We start from the raw sequence: 18,233 nt of genomic DNA on the forward strand, positions 1-18,233 counted from the left end.
TTAGCTTGGCCAAACAGGGGAATGAAGGGAGTGCAGGATGGAAAAACAGGGCGAGAGAGCAAAGAAACATGCAATCCAATTGAGTAATGAAAGTAAAATTTAAAAAAAGTGTTTCCTCCCGTAAGTAGTAGAAGGCTGCAGTTCATCTTATCAGAACACTGTGTGACCGAAATGCTCCTGGGTGGGACAGACACCAGAATAGGGGAATGCCATTGAATCACATCACAAGCACACAACCGAGATAGACAACAAAACCATTCAATCAAGAGCAAAATGCTGAACCAAAGCCCACTGTAAGTACATTGCAAACACTGGGTCCACTTACAGTCAGCAAAAACTGGCTATAGCTGAAAAAACACCATGTGCAAGGGAACAAGGAAAGTCTGTTATTGCACTAAGATAGAGTATGTGTGTCCTTGTGATCCTTAGTTTACTGTTGGGTCAGGTAGTGGCTGAAACTCACTTGTCTAGTCTAAGGGCAAGGTCAAAGTCCTTGTTTGGAAGAGAACCAAGAAAGTGCTAGGCTTTGGGGATGTATTCTGAGTATGGGCAATAATAAAAGTCTATGCAGACAGAACCATTTATATTAAGATATCGTGCCCATGTGACATTTCAAGAATTCTTGAGCTACACAGATGGTTCATCATCAGGAGTTGGGTACAACAGTTTTCTTATTGCACATCGGAGTGAATGAGGCTCCTCTACGTTTTCTCTAATTGTCCAGGTCGACTGGCTGTCACTGAGGGGAGAGGAGGGAATAACAGCCTGCCAATGTCAGACACCTCATTATTTGTTACTGAATACCTGTGGATGTGATCGTGCTTGTTCGAGCGGAGAAAGGGTATAGCCGTGCCTCTGTGAATGGACCACCCTCATCACTCTGAGAAAAGGCACAGGATAACAGAGCCTCTTGTGTCATTGGGTGGCATCTGTGTGAAGATCCCTGCAATGAAAAACAGTAGCAAAGAGGTCTCTGCATCAATATTATGACCATCACATTGCAACCCTGTGAGTAAGGCTGTGGCCAATAACAGTAATGTAATAAGAATTAGAATTGTTCTATTCAAGCACTGACACTTCTGTCTAAAACAAGATCCCTTTGGGCTCCTTTTAAGCAAACAGATAAACACTACTGTCGTGCATACACATTATTGTCATACGTACAGTATCCAAATCACCAAAACCGAATAGAAACCTAAAAAATAATATAAAGAGTATAATATATTTTATATTGTTTATGATCTTTATGAGATTTAAAATATAAAAAGAATTTAAGAAAGTGAATTTAAAAACAACATATGCATCATCAATACACTTCAAATATACACATTGATTACAAACAGTCATAGAAACGACCTGGGAGAATATGACAAAATAGATACAACACAAACTTGATAAAACAAGTAAGCACACCAAGTACATATGCACTGAAGTTGATAACCATGGTTCAACACTTTTCCAAGTTATTTTCTCCTAATTTAACTGGGTAGTGCTTGGGTGCACTCTCAACACAAAGTGTCGCGTTTCGGGGGTATAGTCTGATAAACCACCTTCTTCAGGCTTACAAATACCATTCAGAGTTTCCCCAACACAATCCAAAAAATTATGTGACAATATGGTTAAAGGGATCTGTCTCCTCCTATAGTGTGGCTGCTTTGCTCACATGGGCCACACAGTGTAGAAAAAAGTAGGGGTGTATACGTCTTTCCTTTGTTGAGCCTTTTTTAATTGATTTAAATAGACGACGAAATAGTATGGATAAAAACGGATCAGGGTTCTCTAATGCCCTTGGTTAAAAGTCGACAGTGAATGGCCACTGGAGCTGTGTCACACAAAGCAATAAAATCCTTATTCTATATGTGCTCCTCAAGTACTTAAACACTGCTCTGCCAAGCGTCAGCGATTCCTGATTACAATGCCGGAACTAAAAAGCCTCCTGGCTTATTCCTTACTTGTTTGAAATATTCATGCCCTGGACAGACTACTAGGATGGTTAGGACCAGTTACTAACTTGTTTAGACCTGCTCCCCAATATATAAACAAGAGTTGCAGATTCAGAAAATACAAGACTTCTGATGTTCAGAGGTACCTTTTCTGATCATAATAATTACCAAGGTTGCAAGTGTACAGCTAAGGCACACAATACCACAAATAAAAGTGTCAGCATATGTGATCACCAACTACTCAAACAATTCCCACCCCTTGGTGGGGTCCTGGAAAGTAAGGGCACCTGGTCAACAACTGTATATGATTGGTGAATGTCAATGTTAATAGTAACTGTATGTCGCCTTTAAGGTGGAGTAAATAAACTGTTGACATTAGAACTCATCAGAGAAGTATAGCTTAGTGAGTGCAGGGATGAGCAAGGACCCACTACTAGTGAAATAGAACACTCAGACACTTTGGGTGAGATATACGGATTGTGTTAACATTTTCTAAGTTGAACCAGTGTTTATGACACATTCTGTGCAAGAGACATCGACCGTGTAAGTTTGCAACTGAGAACTTCTCAAAGTTCCGGGAGATAGTGTATGATGGTTATTTTCAAGTTGTTTCTGGCTGGTAGTTAAAAGGCTGGCGCCTCAATTTAGAGTTTGGCACACACGTACTTCATCAAAAGCGTGGTGGGGTATCCTGTCTGCCAAAGTTGTGGTCCGCCTGCTCTATTTAGCGTTGATCTGACTGCCGTTTTCCACCACCGGCGTAAGTTTACACTGATGGGCCACTGTTGTAAGGGTATCACACCCTCCACCCTATTTAGAGCAGATGCTCTGATGCATTTGTTTTTCTCATCAGGACTGTCAAGAAAAGCATGGCACTCCCAGAAAGAAAAAAATAATATGACCTCCACACTCTAAGAGAGTGTCAGAGTTCTTTTTTTTGTTTTGCAAACACAAACTCCTGCTTTGGAAGTTTGTTTGTGAAAATAGTAATTTTGCTGAGCAGCCGCCTGAAACATGGTGGCCCTAGCCTAAGTTTGAGTGCCTGTAGAGCAACCTCCCTTGTATCGTCTCATCTAGAAGTAAAGAAATCTCCATCAGGGAGGTGAAAACTCTAAATTCAGTGGGCTGAAGTCTGCCTAGTCAGTGGCAGTTATTACCTCCACTCTCCTGGTAGACAGCGGGCCTCCATCCAAAACCTAAACTAGGGTCTGGGATCTTTAATACTAGAAAGTGGCATAGAGGTGTTTTTTTTCCACAATGTAAATATACATCATGTACTGCACAATGATACATACAACAAGGAGGGGGTGCAGTTACATCTGACATCCTAGTACCTCTGTGGCATGAAATGTGAATGGCACTGATAATGCATGATAGTCTAGAGAGGAATTTCTAGACAATCATCTAAGCACTTTGAGCCTAAATGGGATGGGCACACAATAATCCGCTAGTCATATGGCATCCAAGTCCACTAATATATGAAAAAGTGGCACAGATGTACATTGGAAGGTCAGTACAGGCATACACAACATGGTTAGGTCACACAAATTATGAGGGTGTAAAGAAAGAGCGATTGCAAGGATAGTTAATGGTATGCATTTGGAAATAAATTGAAAAAAGCTACTTTAGCAGGCCACTGCTCTCCATCAGACTCCCCAGGCTCTCATTCAATCATTGGGCGAGTGTGTATCACAGATGTACCAACGGGAAAAGGGACATTCACTGACATCACAAAAGATCTAGGGCCAGATGTAGGAAGCCTAATACTGTTCGGTAACGGACAAAATTACCGAATTTCGGCAGTTACCGACCGGTATTAGGCTTTTCAGATGTAGGAGGTCACATTTCAGGATTGGGTAATTTACCGAATCGGTAATTTTAGAAATCGGTAAATTACCGAATTCTTAAAATGCCGATTCGGTAAATTACTGAATCTGTAATGTAGGGAGCACTCAAGTGAGTGCTTCTTACATTTAAGGATTCGTTATTTACCACCAACTATTAGTTGGTGGTAAATAACAAATTCCTTTTAAAAAGCAATTTTTGCTTTTTATTCAGTGCCATGTGGCAGACATACATACATTTAGGGCATGTATGTGTGCCACATGTGCACCCATGCACTATTCATGGGTGCAACAGGGTGACACCCTGCCACCCTTCTATTTCTATTTCTATTTATTTCTATTTATTTCACTTGTAAAGCGCATAATTCACCCGAAGGTCTCAGAGCGCTGGGAGCAGACAAGATCCTTAAAATTCCAGCAGATTCAAGGAGTTAAGGGTTCAGAATACTAGGGGTTAAAAAGGCAGGTTTTTTGTAGTTTCCGGAATCTGGCGTGATCTGGCTCTTCTCTCAGTGAGGTGGGGAGGGAATTCCATGCTTCTGGGGTGGTTTTACTGAAAGCTCTGTCCCCGTTTCTGACCGTTCGAACTCTGGGAACGGAGAGGAAGGCTTTACTGGAGGAGCGTAGGGTCCTGTTTGGGATATGAGCTTTGAGTTTCCTTTCCAGGTAAGCAGGTCCATGTCCATTTACTGCCTTATGAACCAGGCAGCAGAGCTTGAACTTTATACGTTTTTTAACGGGGAGCCAGTGCAATGTTCTGAGACATGGTGCTGACGGGGTGCGAGGGGGTAGATCTAATACTAGCCTCGCAGCAGTATTTTGAAGAACCTGTAGTCGGTTTAGTAGTGACTGGTTGATGGCTGAGAACAGGGCGTTCTCAGCGTCCATCCTGTTTATAACCAGTCCCTGGACTAGGGGCATGCGAGCCGAGAGCGGGATCCATTTAAAGATCTTCCTCAGGCTACGTATCTGGCCGTAGCTATTTCCCACTGTTTTTTTATATGTTCAGACATGGTAAGCTTGTTGTCAAGGATCACACCCAAGTTCCTGACGTATGGTTTAGGGGCAGGGCAGGTACCAAGAGCGTCAGGCCACCAGTCCGGTGACCAGATTTGGTCAGCTTTGCCAAAGAGCATGACTTCGGTCTTCCCTGCGTTCATCATTAAGTAGTTTCTGGTCATCCACTCTTGTATATTGGTCATACAGTTTTTGAACCTATGTTTAACGTCTTCATGGTTTTGGCTGATGGTGACGAGGATTTGTGTGTCGTCAGCATAAGATATTGTCCCAAAACCGCTTTCTCTAATGATTTTGGCCAGAGGGGAAACATAAATATTAAAAAGGGTCGGGCTTAAAATAGATCCCTGTGGGACACCTTTATCATTTTTATAGGAGATAGAGGTGTGGTCGCCAATTTGGACCCTGGATCGTCTGTTTCCAAGGTAGCTTGATATCCATTTAAGAGCGTTTCCTTCGACACCAATCTCAACAAGGCGCTCTAGCAGTATGCGATGCGAGATGGTGTCGAAGGCCACAGATAGGTCCAATAGTATCAGAATGGCTGATTTTTTTGAATCTAAGGAGAGCCTTATATTGTCCACAACCTCCAGCAGAGCTGTTTCGGTGCAGTGGAATGCCCTGAAACCGGATTGGGATGGATCAAGGAGTTTATTAGATTCCAGGTGGGCAACAAGCTGTTTATTGATTAGGGTCTCCATGATTTTCCCAAAGAGTGGCAAAAGGGAGATGGGCCTATAATTTGCAAATTGATCTGGGTCAGCATTAGGTTTCTTCAGAATAGGCCTAATTATTGCTTCCTTCCAATGGTCAGGGACAACACAATGTTGTATTGATTGGTTAAAAATGTTAGTCAGGTTGGGGATCAGAGCTGGGGAGATTTTGTGTATGACTTGTGGCGAAGCAGGGTCACCCGGTGCTCCAGATTTCATTTTCAACAGCGCGTGATTTACATCCTGCTCGGTCAGGGATAAGAACAGTTTCAGCGTGTTGTCGTGGCTGCTGTGGGAGTTTTGCCTTTCAATGGGAGGAGTACTGGCCTCAATCTCAGTTGTTGGTTGGGGAAACCGTTTGTGAATTTCGGTTATTTTTTCATGAAAGTAGGAGGCTACGGATTCCACCCATTTTTTGGAGTCTTGAAAGGGTTCCCCCTATTACCGATTCAGTATTTACCGAATCGATATTTACCGAATCGGTAATTCCCAATCATTCCTATGGGCCTCCAGGCCCATAGAAATGAATGGGAATTACTGAATCGGAATCAGTAAATACTGATTCTTAATTACCGAATCTTACCGATTCTGTAATTTTTACCGTAAAATTATCTACATCCCATTTACCTATTCTTAAATACCGAATCGGTAAAATTCGGTATTTGAGAATAAGTAAATTGAGATTACCTACATCTGGCCCCTAGAGATTTATGTGCAGGACTGTATTGGCAAAAGGACTGCAATGCACCCAATTGTAAAATATTATTAGTAGTGCACTTTTGCGCAATTGAATCTTTCCAAACTACAGTGGGACTAGCAAATGGCATTTTTCAGGCCACAATTGGCACTCTGCTTACTCCTACTGACACGTTACAACATTTGACCTAGCTCATATGTTTTCCAAATAATACTGCAACAATTAACCAACGGAAGACAGAAATCTGTTACTGAAGGTACTCGTTGACCGCTATCCATCTCAAGGCCCAAAAGCAAATTTTCTTGACAGAAAGCAATAGTGTTGCTGTCCTCCACATAATCAAATGTGTGTACAATTCAACAGCAATCAAATCCTTTGATTTTGTACTTATGTTATAAAAACATTAAAATATATAACTACGTATAATAAATTTACTGGTTCAACCCATGATCAATAACCATGTGAACAGTAGTACTTCTTAATTTATGTAGAGACTGTGCCAGGGGAGAACTTGGAAAAAAGTGAGCACAATTCTGTACACATGAAGAGGACAGGTTCAGAAATCATCAATATCACAATGACAGATCTTGTTTTCAATAGGTCATGCTGTGTACACATCTACACCACTGCATCTAACCACATTGAGATGTGCATGAGAGTAGACTACTGGAATTAGGCTACAACAAAGCTTAAGACAGACCTAAGACAGACTTAAGATAGAATCCTAACTTAAGTCTGTCTTAAGTCTATCTTAAGTCTGTCCTAAGACAAAATCCTAACTTCTGTGAATACCAAAAGTAGTACGTTTAGGATTTTGTCTTAAGTTAGGTCTGTGAATCGGGCTCGAAATTCTGTAGAGTAGCTTTCACATTCCAAAGACAAGAATCGGTTGCCTCCACATGAGTGGTGTCTTCTTGATGTAGGTCCTTGATTAAATGTGTCATATTGTAGTCATGTCCTGTATACGTCACACAATAGAACTATGACATCATGCATAATGTACTCACAATGGAGCTCTGAAATTTGGTTTCTGTCAAGCATGTGTTACCTCTCTTGTCACAGTTATCTCCTTTATAACATCCCCCTATGTGTTTTGGATTAGGTTTGGGTTCCAGATTCTGCACCATATGTGTTAGTTCACATCCCCAGAGCTTGCAGTTAGTGGCATACACCATTCAATGTAGCCATGACAGATAACTACAAATTAATTAATTTGCCTGATGTCTGACGTAGGAAACAGAAAGGTCATTTGGGACATCCGGTTGCTTCTGATTGATTTTTCCTCCCTTCTGGTGTGTCTTCAGATTCAGTGGTGGCAACTGGATAATAATAATAATAATAATAATAATAATAATAATAATAATAATAATAATAATAACTGGATGGGAAATTGTCGGCCTCTCTTGGGGTACCACATTAGAGTAGAATTATGTGAGACATTGGTGGGATGTAAAGATGTGAACGTGAGTTTTTACCCACCATGCAACTACAGAAGAACAAATTGGATGTTGTGTTCCTGACAATATAAAACATTGCTTAGCATTCCAGTACCTTGGTGTGGCTCTCTTTGCAGCCTAAAAGCTACAAGCTTATATTGCATTATGGCAGCAGTTTTGATTGTCTGTGTTATGCCACATGCTCTGATGCTAATTTGCTTTATCACAATTTCATCTAAAACTTTTGTATGGACTGCTCAAGGTAGAGTTAGGGGCCGATTATGAGTTTGGTGGGCCTACAGCGGATGGTGCAAAATTCCTTTCACTGTAGGACCACTAAACCATGGTGCGACTGCCTGCCAGGTTAGAACTTCAATCCGGGTCTTGAGGGCAGTCATGCAGCGGTCGGACAGAGGCGGTCTGTTAGGCTCATAGAAAAGCCTAACATAAAAAGCTCCCAGAGTGCTGACTGCACCTTCCTGCATGGTGTGGCATACATGTCACACTGTGTAGGAACTTTGGATGAAAATTCAGGGGGACAGGGGGGCACTACATTTGTGCTCCTGCATGCACCCCATGGGCTCTGAGGTGGCCGGGAATGCTATTAGGGCTCCATTAGTTGCCTTACTGCCATCCTTTTTACGGTGGGCTCACCTCCATGAAAAGGGTGTTGGTGAGGCAACCCGAACTATGCTCACCGGTGCCGCTGCAGCACCACCAGCAAATTTCTGTCTCTGACCGCTGCGCAAACACCGTGGGATCCCAGATCTCTGACAGTCGCAGTGGTCATCTGTCGGTCTGACCACCGCAGTAATAATACTGCAGGCTTTCCTGCAGTGCAGTGCAGGACGAACCGCCACCACGGGTATGGCGGCCCTATGGACCGCTGAACTCGTAATCAGCCCTTTATTCTAGCACCTTTAATTAGATGCATAATTTGCTGTTTCAGCTTGGTACCATTACCAAGTCTCTTCCAACAGCGGAAAATTCAGTGCGGGCAGGCATGATCACAGGTAGTAACTGGTCCTTCAGGCAGGGATCGGTGTTTCCTGGGGTTTTGGTGTTATATGGCACTCGACTTTTCTCACAGATGTAGTACCTCCATGCTGATTTTGACTGTCAGTCTGCACTAGCACCGGGACACCTCCTTCGAGGTAGCTGTTGCGCTCTACAAATGCACTTTGATTGCTTGATTGATGACAAAGGTACATCATCAGTGTATTCATCCTCCTGAACAAAACGTCATGTGCATTAAGGCAGCTATACTCCACAACTGTGAAATGACCTTTGGTGTCCACTGCAAGCGGGTGTGTCTTATTATATTTCTTGTGCTGCTTGCTATCCTTCTTCTGTGAGACACCAGTTCGGTTACCATTGTCATCTTCTACAGGTGGCTGAATTGCTGCACAATTGGTCAGGCAGGTGTTGATTGATGTAGAGCATGATGTCCCCCCCCTTGCATCAACAACAGCAGCATCAGGCTGCAAATTATAGGAGTGGACGTCTACTTATATATCTGCACTAGCAGCCCGTCCCGACGTTGTCCGGGTATGAATTGTTGCCGGCCAGTAGTATATTGTTTTGTAGGATTTCGTTTTAATAGCATTTCTTATCTGTGACAGGCCTGTGAAACGCTCCGATTCACAGTGCACTGCTGATGCACTTAAGAGTGCGCGTTCAGTAGTGTGTGAACTCGAGTTTCCCTACTTTACTTTTCCTTGCAATATTATATAGCACGAACTCGACAACATGGCATGAGCACAATTTACATTACAGAAGAACACATTCATTTGTGGTAGGCACGGGGAGACAAAGTGATTTGCCTGGAATCACAGGATATTGAGCTGATGCTGAAATTCGAACGTAGCTCCCCAGCTCTAAAGTTCGCAATTCTAGAACTTGTGTCGGGAGGTGTGTCTAAAAGTGTATGTCAGTGCTGGCCATCAATGAGAGAGACCTGTGCATTTTTCAAATGGGTGGTGAAAAAATATGAGTATGTTGTTGGAGATGTGGGCCGTCGTGCCACCAATGTACTTACTGGGGGAGGGTAAACACCCATTTATTTCATTACGAAAGTACCATGACTCCGCAATGCCATTATAACGCATGGCATTACATTTTATATGCTTTTACCATGCATACATTTACAACGCAATTCGTTGTAAATGCATGAATGGTAAAAACATGTGTTTTTTTAATGTTTGGATAAGGTAAGTATGGGTATAGGGGTATATGTTTTGGAGTACTGAGGTATATGTTTTGGGGTGTTTGGGTATTTTAAGGGTTCAGATATAGTTTTGGGTTATGGGGTACAGGGGTAGTTTTAGGGTTTAGGGATAGGTATGGGTTTTGGGGTACAGAGGTATTTTTAGGGTTCAGGGCTAGGTTTGGGTTTTGGGGTATAGGGGTATTTTTAGGGTTCAGGGGTAGGTTTGTGTTTTTGGGTACAGGGGTATTTTAAGGGTTCAGGGCTAGGTTTGGGTTTTGGGGTACAGGGGTATTTTTAGGGTTCAGAGCTAGGTTTGGGTGTTGGGGTACAGGGTTATTTTTAGGGTTCAGGGCTAGGTTTGGGTTTTGGGGTACAGGGGTATTTTTAGGGTTCAGGGGTAGGTTTGGGTTTTGGGGTATTTTAAGGGTTCATGGCTAGGTTTGGGTTTTGGAGTACAGTAGTATTTTTAGGGTTCATGGCTAGGTTTGGGGGTACAGGGGTATTTTTAGGGTTCTGGGGTAGGTCTGGGTTTTGAGGTACAGGAGTATTTATAGGGTTCAGGGCTAGGTTTGGGTTTTGGGGTACAGGGGTATTTTTAGGGTTTAGGGATAGGTTTGGGTTTTGGGGTACACGGTATATTTATAGGGTTAAGATGGGTTAGTGTTTAAGGGTGTTGGAGTATTTTAAGGAGTATGTGTCGGTTATGATTATGGGGTGCAGGGGTATTTAAAGGGAGCAGGGTGGGATTAGCACACAATATGAGATTTGGCATAAAGGGCGGAACTTACCACACGCCCTCAGCGTTTGTCACCCCCCCAGCACACGCCCACAGCACAACGCAGACACTCCCACAAGGTGTGGTAAATATTTGATTTACCGTCCTAATTTCTATGCAGGTAAGTACTTTAACAAAAATAACTCAATCGGAAAGAAAGAGGCAGAGTCCGTGGTGTTAGAGTTCTTAGGGGTTTTATTCCTTTATTCCTTAAAAAGGAATGGTCATGGTACCAGATCGGATATCTTGTTCCTGCCACCACTGGGGTGCAGGAAGGGATAGAGCAATATTTTATTGACAATACATAGCTTATATATTTAAATCATACAATAGAAACCAATACAGGAGGCGTAACAGCTGAGAGAAACAAGATAAGAGCACACACGTGGTAGTGATACGTAATTAGTAGGCGTGAACTAGGCGTGAACATAGAGGTGTGTGCTAGAAACGTCACATGTAAGTGTCACGAGTAGGTGGGTACTTAGCAGAATTTGGCAATGTCAGCAGAAATCTGAGGCCTGGATGCGCGCGCAGCTGCATGACGCGTGAATGACGTGGAACTGGAGGGTGCAGGGGACTTGACATTTACACTAGCGGAAAGAGACAGAAGTCTGGCATGTCAGATCAACTCGTACCTATATCATATCTGATATCTAATGTTTGGGAACCATATTATCTAGAGGAAAAGGTCTCTTGGGCAGAGGCTATTCTATACTGACTGTGAGTGCGTGTATAAGCGTCTAAGAGTCTGCATGAGATGCGAGGGGGCATGGGCCTACCATGGTAACAGAGGCTATGAATTACTTGCACGGAGACAGTGAGGCCGGGCCCTTTGCTCTGCAGCTGGAAGATGTTTACTTGAACTAGTAGGCAGGAATGTATGTTTGAGGAGCGGAACAGATAATTCGAAGGTTGAATACAGTGTTGGCAGGCAGCAGGCTGAGCTAAGCGCCGTTAGCCGCACAGGGAGTAAGGCAGAGGTCACGGGTACAGAGGCAGCCCAGGCTGAGGCGTTCAGAGTCGGAAAGCAGAGAAAAGGCTTGATGGCAGAATTCAGGGCCTACTTCGCCAGAGCTGAAAAACGTGTAAAGTACACCACAAAAAGACGTTGGCATGGCATACTTAGGAACGGAATATTCAACCCGTTCAGGGTGGATCTGAAAGAGGACATGTTAACGTTGGACGCAAATGTATTTGCGTCTTCATAGCTGGCACAGGAGGGAAGTTACATGCACTTTAAGCTGGTACATGGAGACGGTGGGGTACACGTTAGGGAACATTTCTTGACCATAAAAGTTATATTTCCTCATTCCCTCCTTGTTCCCTACGGACCCTTCATGATATATCGATTCTCATAAACCGATCAGTCTGTTCTTGTAACATTATTTGCTCTTCTTTCTTCTTTTCGCGTTTTAGGTGAAAACTGGAATGTGCAATACATGAAGTGGCGCACAGACCACAAATCGCTGGCCCACACTGTAGGCACAGGCAGCAACTGAATACTATGACAAGGGCAATGCCTAGGAAGGATAGGATCTTCCATCCCCAAGCGGTCAATGTTGTCCAGAACCAACCGGACCAAGTCCAGGTGCCTGGATTCTGATGTATCAAACTTGCAATCTTATGAAGACGTGTAATAGCTTTGTATACTGTAGGCACGTTTTCTGGAATGAAAACACAGCAACTTGACCCGATGACCTTACAAGCTCCGCCCCTATCTGCTAGGATGACGTCAATAACAAGACGATTCTGGAGAACAACAACCCGCATGGCAGATTGCTCCTCTGTTAAGTTGCCTAGAGCGGAGGTAGTTTCATTCACTACTGCTTCGAGTGTTCTAGTTAATCTTCGTATCAGTTTACTATTTTGGACAGGACCTGTGAAGAAAAAGAATCCTTTATTGAAATCTGTGTATTGCTCCCATGCCGTTTCAGTATAGTCGACAATCGGGAGATTTCTTCTGAGTCTATTCTTTACTAGATTTGTATTTCTGTGATAATCAGGAGGGGCTAGAAAAACAGGCGGCAGAAGGAATGCAATGTAACAGGTACCATCCCAATCTAGAGGTAAGCGTATGTATGCGGTATGGCCACAAACAAAATAAGAATGACGAGTAGCTCTAAAGGAAGATTTGCCTTGACCAATGAATTCGACCACAGTAGTACATTTGCTATGTCCTAAGTGTACTGAACCCTTCTTTCTGACACATAAATCACCTTTGACTGGTAATACTGACATAGCAGGGAGAACTGGTGCAGCTTCGGATTCGACAATAAGAATCATAAGGTTAATTGTATAATTACCTAATCCATATACTTCATTTTCTAGATCAGTTCCTATTCTAGTGGGAAGTCCCTTTTTGTCAGGATAACAGGCGTTAAGCAGAACTAAGTTCAAGTTTCCCCAAACCCAGTTTCCTTCGAAAACAGCAATATCGGGATCTAAGGAATTAATTATTCTAAACCATGCTCCACAAGAGCCATTGTGTGTGAACGGGTACTGAAAGAGGGGCAGAACTCCCTTGTATTTCTGATAGGGAGGGAGTCGGCCACATATCCAACAGTTTGTAGCATTATTAGTCTGATGAGAGTGATGTAACATACTAATGAAGGTGTTGTTGCGCAGCGCAAGTCTGTAAGATAGTTCATGGGGGGGTAACTCGCTAAAAGAATGTTCGGCAGTGACATTGTAAGCAGATTGTTCACGCTTGAAGATAGGGTAGTATATGGGAAGCAATATACTAGCAACGATAATCAGAAGACTTAGAAAAAACATAATCAATAATGTCACTATACAGTGTCTACGGAGTGATTTACAATATGCATGTTTCTTGAGTTGTCTCTCTCTCTCTCTATTTCGATCTAGGGGATACATGTCAGAAACTATTTAACCGATTCACCTAGGGGAGGACTTAAACAATTAAACTGTCTGACTTGCTAGATCGAAGCTTTGTTCGATACTCCTCTTGGGGAGTTTTCTCTCTTTTTGGAACTTTGAAGTCTTTAGTATCGAGGCAGTCCTTTGAGGGGGTGGACGAGTCACTCTCTGGCAACAGTTCATTACATTTTTTAATATGACTCGTGTGGATCCACCCCTTTCGGCCTTCCACTTTGATTGCGGTCCTCGTGGTAAGAAGGACGATCTTCGGCTCCTTCCAGCGGGGCTCCAGCGGGCTTTTCCTGTCGAAGTTACGAATTAAGACTGTATCCCCGGGACGGACATCGTGTGGCTTTACATCAGTGTTGTCGGGAAAGGCTGCAGCAACCTGTGAACGACATGATTGGAGTGCAGACATCAAGGAGGCAAGGTAATCTGTCAGCATGTTACAATCAACATCGGTTATTTTCTTAGGCATGGGCGTCCCCCACATATTCGGTGGTCTGCCAAAGACCACTTCATACGGGGATAGTCCTGATCTCGAATGGGGGACCATTCTCATATAGAACAGTGCAACTGGCAGGGCGACTATCCAGTCGACCCCTTTCTCTTTACAGATTTTAGCAAGGCGGGTTTTCAGTGTCTGGTTATGCCTCTCTACAAGGCCAGCGGCTTCGGGATGTCGGACGCAGTGGAATTTCCACTGATATCCTAGCAGAAGGGAAACCTGTTTCATGAGCTCGGATGAGAATGGCTGTCCGTTATCTGAGTACACGACACGAGGCAAGCCGTACCGTGGGAAGAATTCTCGAACCAGCTGCCTGGCAGTGGTCGGGGCAGTGTAATCTGGGACTGGATATGCTTCGGTCCAACGGGAAAGTGCACAAACAACTACGAGGACGTACTTAAATCCTCGACAACGGTCCATCTGGATATAATCCATCTGGAGGACTTCAAAAGGGTGATCAGGAGGATGGAATCCACCTTGCTCTACAGGGATGCTTTTACCTGGATTGAACTGACAACAGATCATGCAAGTACGCACTTTCTGTTTTGCTGCTGCTCGTAAGTGTTTGTTGTACCAGAGATTCTGTAAACTGTCTAACATAGCTTTTTCTCCTAGATGTGCTGGACTATGTGCTGTATTTATTATGACTTGAACCATAGAGTCGGGGAGAAACCATGTAGATTTTCCCTTCGTCATCCAACCTTGATCTGTCTGGATCCCTCCTAGTTCAGTCCATTTCTTTATTTCATCTGGAGTAGCATGTGTCTGAATATCGATTACATCTAGTGTGGGATCCCTAACTGTCATACAATGTGTCGGTACTATTGTCTTTGTCATATCAGTTGTCTGGGGGTGAGTCAATGCTGTATGTTTTGCTGTTTGGTCTGCCAGGTCGTTACCCTGGGAAATGGAATCTGTAACTTTAGTATGTGCTTTGCACTTCATGATGGATATGCCTGAAGGCAGATGTATTGCCTCTAATAGTGCTTGAATGAGGGGACCGTGTTGGATCTTGGCACCGTGAGAGGTCAGGAAACCTCGTTCTTGCCATAACACTCCGAAGTCGTGTACAACTCCGAAAGCATAACGTGAATCTGTGTATATGTTAACATTTCTGTTCTTGGCTAGTATACAGGCTCGGGTCAGAGCGATGAGCTCTGCTGCTTGAGCGGACAGTGTATCAATACGATATGTTTCTTTGACTTCAGTCTCAGTGGTCACTGCATAGGCGGCCACTAATTCTCCTGTGTTTGTTCTCATACATGAACCATCCACATAAAGTGTCAGGTCTGGATTTGTCAGTGGAACATCTGTTAAGTCTCGTCGGGGCTTTGTTACTGCATTAATGATCTCTATACAATCATGCGGGGCTGAATTAGTCATAATCGAAGGTAACAATGTTGCGGGATTCAGGATGTTTGCAGCGTCTGATTTCTATGTGTGGCTGGAATAGTGTCAGTTCATAACCTGTCAGTCGTGCTATAGTCAAGTGTTGAGTCTGGGTTCGGTTTAGAAGAACCTCTACAGAATGTGGAACTTGTACTGTTAATTGATGTCCTAAGACAATTGAATCGCTCTGTCTGATTGCTAGGGCTGTCGCTGCAACTGACTTTAAGCACGCAGGGAGCGCCTGGGCTACTGAATCCAATGTACTTGAAAAATAAGCGCAAGGCTTATGTGAACCTGCTTGATCTTGAGTGAGGGCAGACAACGCTGTACCATCACGTTCTGTAACAAAAAGTGTAAAGGGTTTGCTGTAACATGGTGTCGCTAAAACTGGTGCTTGGCATAAAGCTTTCTTTAATTCCTCAAAGGCCTGTGTATGTTCCTGACTCCAAGGAAGGGCAGTCGAAGTCGCTGCCTCCTGTGTTGTCAACTGAATGAGTGGTTTAGCTAGAAATGCATACTGGGGAATCCATTGTCTGCAGTACGAGGTGAGGCCTATAAAGGCCCGCACTTCCTTTTGTGTCTGGGGTTGTGGCATATTTACAATTAACTGGATGCGGTCAGGAGTGAGCTGTCTCCCCACTTTGGACAGCAAGTGACCCAAGTACACAACTTGCTGAACACAGAATTGTAGCTTCGAAGGAGACACCTTGTGTCCCTTGTCGGCCAGAAAATGTAAAACTGTCAGTGATGCTTGTTCACATTCAGGCTCACTTCGTGCGGTGATCAGCAGATCATCGACGTATTGCAGTAAAGCGGTGTCAACTGGCATTTGAATACAATCGAGTTGTCTTTTCAGTGCTTGACTATAGATGCTGGGGCTTTCTGTGAATCCTTGAGGTGCGCGTGAAAATTTGAAACTTCGTCCATTTAAACTGAATCCGAAGAGGTATTGGCTCTCTGGATCAATGGGCACACTGAAGAAGGCGTTCTTGAGGTCAATTACAGTAAAGAACGTTGCTTCCGAATCAATAGCAGTCAATAGGGAAGAGATGTCGGGAACCACAGGGTACTGTGGTACAATGCATTTATTCAGTTCTCGTAAATCAATCACCAACCGATATACTGGCGGTGCATTGGGATCAGTACGTTTAAGAATTGGAATGATAGGGGAATTACAGATATTGGAGTCGGTCTCTACGACCACTCCTTGGGCAATGAGCTCTTCAATGTTTTGATACCTAACAGATTTTCTGGACATGATTTCGTAAGTAACAAGTCTGTAACACGTGATAATGGACCCACAGCCAGGGGGACTGGTTTCGATACCTCATTTACAATAGGCTGTCCTGAAAAACCAAGGGAAACATTCTGTGAGCCTGAGAGGGGTGCCCCTGGGACTTCATTATGGCTGATTGTTGTGCGGCTTGCCCCTGTGTCAATTAAAAACTTTCTATCTTTTCCCAATACTCGACTGTGTACGTAAGGACCCTCTTGATCTACAGGAATCTCAATAAGAGGCAAGCCAACCTCCCTCTCTAGGCTGTTTCATGTGTATCGTTGATAATCGGGATAATCAGATTGGGCATACTGACACATCTGCCGTGAAACTTGCTGCGTTGCGGCAATGGGCTGTGACTGTGGCTGTGATACCGCTGCTGTCTGTGCTGTATGTGGTGGAGCATGCATAGGTTGTGAATTCTGTGAAGTCTGTTGCTGACCCTGATCTTGTCTAGGTGGATGCGGTCTTTCTTTAGTTTTACCTGTTGCTATATTGTGTTTCAGGACTGGGCATTCATGTACGTAGTGACCTGGCTGCTTGCAATAATTGCATGTCCCTTTAACGGGAGCTGCGGCATTACCTGTCTGGGTCGTACCCTTTCTCTGGCCATCGGCTGGAACCGACTGGGCCACTAGCATTTTCATTTTCGTGTCTTTCATACGTCTCTGTTCGTGATCCTGTTCTTCTCTAATTCTGTTCTGATGGTATTGTAACATTTGTAACATCTGGGACGGCGTATTTGCTTGCCATGTACTTTCAACTTTATATACACGGTTTTTGACTGCTGTCAGGGAATTCTCGACTAACTTTGATACAAAAAGATGTGGGTACGACTCGCTACCTGGTTTTTAGGCCACTATTAATAATGAAACATTTCTCGAATCTTGAATAGAAGTCACTGGTATCTTCATCGTGTTTCTGTTTACAGGCTGAGATTGCGTCCCAGTCTTCCTTTTTGGTGGTCAATAATCTTGGCAGAACCTGTACTATCAAACCTGGTAATGCTTTAGCTTTCTCCCCAAGGCCTAGCCCTGGGGTACGAGTTTTCTCCTCGTCTTCTATTTCTGCCCATATAATCTTTTTGTCTCCCACCTCCCATTCTCTTTCCTTGAGTTTCTCGTAGATGCCGGTGGGCAGCAGTACCTTTAACATTTTCATGATATCTGCATATGTGTAATCTCCCATCAGTAACATGTCTTTAAGTTCTCTGTGAAAACCTGCAGGGTCTTTATCGTGACAGGGTACTAGTTTCTTCATCTCCAATAGTTCTAACTTGGTCAGAGGTGTGTGTACATACACACGTTTCAAGGTATTATCGGTACCCATAACTGGATGTACCTCTCGTAAAGGGTTCTGTCTTTCTAAACGTTCCATATGATACATTTTTCTTTCTGGGGGCGGAGCGGGAACATATTGTGGGCCTAAGAAAGTGTTATATCTGTGCCGTTGTTCTAGAATTATTTGGATTAACTTGGTACTTAGGCCTCTCCATCTATCCATGAGTAGTGCTTCTAATGTATCGTGTAAGGGACCTGGATCAGAATGT

Source organism: Lissotriton vulgaris, chromosome 3_1 (genome assembly GCF_964263255.1).
Source record: "Lissotriton vulgaris chromosome 3_1, aLisVul1.2, whole genome shotgun sequence".
Classification (NCBI taxonomy): domain Eukaryota; kingdom Metazoa; phylum Chordata; class Amphibia; order Caudata; family Salamandridae; genus Lissotriton; species Lissotriton vulgaris.